This window comes from Ornithodoros turicata, chromosome 4, assembly GCF_037126465.1.
Source record: "Ornithodoros turicata isolate Travis chromosome 4, ASM3712646v1, whole genome shotgun sequence".
Classification (NCBI taxonomy): Eukaryota; Metazoa; Arthropoda; class Arachnida; order Ixodida; family Argasidae; genus Ornithodoros; species Ornithodoros turicata.
In genome coordinates, this window is record NC_088204.1 from 62,265,354 (window position 1) to 62,267,944 (window position 2,591).

Genomic DNA, 2,591 nt, shown 5'->3' on the forward strand with positions numbered 1-2,591 from the left:
GGCATATTACCGAAATTGGAGATGGTAACGGAAACAGAAACGCAAGCCACTGTCCTCCATTACTGGAAACAGAAACGTGAACGAAAATTATCGTTCGGTATTGAATTCGGGTAATGGCTACTAGTGTTGTGCGATGACATTTGACTTTATGAATGACTGTTAATTTTCTTTTTGTATTTTTATGACGCCATTCCCTACAATGCTCTAAATACTACATAGCAGCATGGAAACAAAGCGCAATATTGGATATCCAAGGTGCATCACTGGCTTACCCACTCGTGACATCACCAAGCTACATGACATCAAGACATGAGACTTACATAACATGAACTTCATGCATTCTATGCCATTTCCATCATAGCATTAGATGACAGCATATGATTTTTATTGTTTTATTTATTTGATTTATTTTCTTCCTTTCAGTGTGGCTGTTGCAGCATTGTTTACAACTGAGAGCGTCCGTTGAGGTTACGCCCATCTTGGGTTGCTGGACTCAGAGTGACTGAAGATAGAAGACTGAATGAAGAATGTTGTTGTCTTTTCTCTTGTTTCCGTAATATCCGACCATCACTCCCTCCCAAGAATGGTGCTATGGCTACAAAAAACGCGTTTGGACTTCTAGCATTTTCTTCTCTTTGCTAACTTCTGAGCGTACTGAAATATGACGCATCCCCTCGTCTGTTTTTGGGAACCGTCGGTGATCGGTGGCACGAATACCGGCGTTTTTTCTTGTGTTTTCATAATCTCCGATCATCCCCAGTAGTATTATTAGGGTGAGAAACACGGGCAATGAGAGATGCGGGCACCCCCGCCAGGGCAGCGCCACCGTCGAATCTGGTTCACTCGCGTATTTTTTCCCGCTCGCGGCGGGCGGCGCGTGGGCGGAGGGTTGTCCACGCGCTTACCGGCGGGGAAACGGCTACGTGTGCGCTTAGCCTCATACATTTTTCAGCCTGGGCCGACTTCTTTCGTCATTTTTCTATGTGTGCCGACTTCAATGGCATTTTTTCCCCGCTACAACAGGTGTGCAGTAGATGGTTTACATGCAAAGGATAGCCATACACAAAAGTACAAGGGGAAATATATTTATTAAAGTCATTAGTGTTGGGAAATATGTTATAACTCTGAAGGAGAAAAACCCAGCTAAAAACCTGATGTAGAAGAAACACAATACGATACACGTAACAAAGATTACACTTATTGCAGGTATGATGCCATAGCATTGAAGGGTATCACACATCATACACACTATTATTTATTAATGGTAACCACACAAGTTTTCAATGAATCAGAACTAAAATGGGTAGCACATTTAATCAAAGAAGATATTTTTAATCAATATGATTACAATCAAAATTACGAGTTTTATTATAAAAAGTCTAACATTATTATACGTGAGCACCATAGTGGAGTTTTAGTCACAAAGTTCTGATAGATGTACGTAACTTCAAGAACAATAGCTTAGTTGGGTTCTGCGTTCGTTTACCGTCGCGCATTTTTCGACCTTGGCCGACTTCTCTAGCGATTTTTTTTTCAGTGCGCGATGGGTGGCGCGCAGGTGAGAGGCTGGCCGGGTGCTTACCACGAGCCGAACGGCTGGGCGTGCCCTTATCGTTGTACATTTTTCACCCTGGACCGACTTCACTCGCGATTTTTCTTCCAGCGCGCGGTGGGTGGTGCGCGGGTGAGGGGCTTAGCAGTGGGCCGTAGGTCTGGCCGTGCCCTTATCATTGTGAATTTTTCATTCTGGGCTGACTTCGTTCGCAATTTTTTTCAGGTGGGGTGTGAGTGGTTTACGTGCAAGCAGACGCATGCACGCTGACAACACCTGGGCCGACTTTTTTGGCGATTTTCCGCCTGGGCCGACTTCGTTCGTAATTTTTTCAGGTGGTGCGTGAGCGAACCCGTTTCCGGAAGAAAGCAACACGCTCGCGTGGGGTGCCGCGTTAACACGTCGGGCGCCGAATCGCGTTCGGTTTCGGAACGGTGTCCGGGAAACGTTGCTTGACATGTTGCCGAAACACATTCGACGACGCGGGTGGCAATTTCTTTGAGTTTTAAGTAAACTTCGTTCGAGAAATATTCGTAACTTTTAATATCCACGACATAGAGAATTCACATTTCGTTATAATGTGTATAGAAAATATCAATCCATTCGATTAAATTCTCTGTCATCGTGAAAGAGTTCTTAAAACCTTCGCGTGTCAAAGTGAGCCAGCTAAAGCTTGCGTATTGTGAAATTAGCACCCGTTCACATTTTAATTAAACACTTACTGATGTGTGATAGTCTCCACTGCTCCAGAATGTGATCTAATAAATTTTATCAATTTATGCACAAACAAATATCTTGTATACAATGTGTGACTATATAGACAGCTTTTTAATCTTTTTAATTTAAGACAGCTTTGAAGAGTGTACAGGTTTGACTTTGAAAATTTAAACTACAAAATGATCTTTGGTGTGGAGTCCCCAAGATGTGCATTTTGTCTCATTATGAGCTAAAATTAAACTATGCCCTTTCCATTTGGAGTGCCTCATATGCTATGAGATTATGAATAGACTGATAGTTTTTCAGTATGGCTAATGGAAAC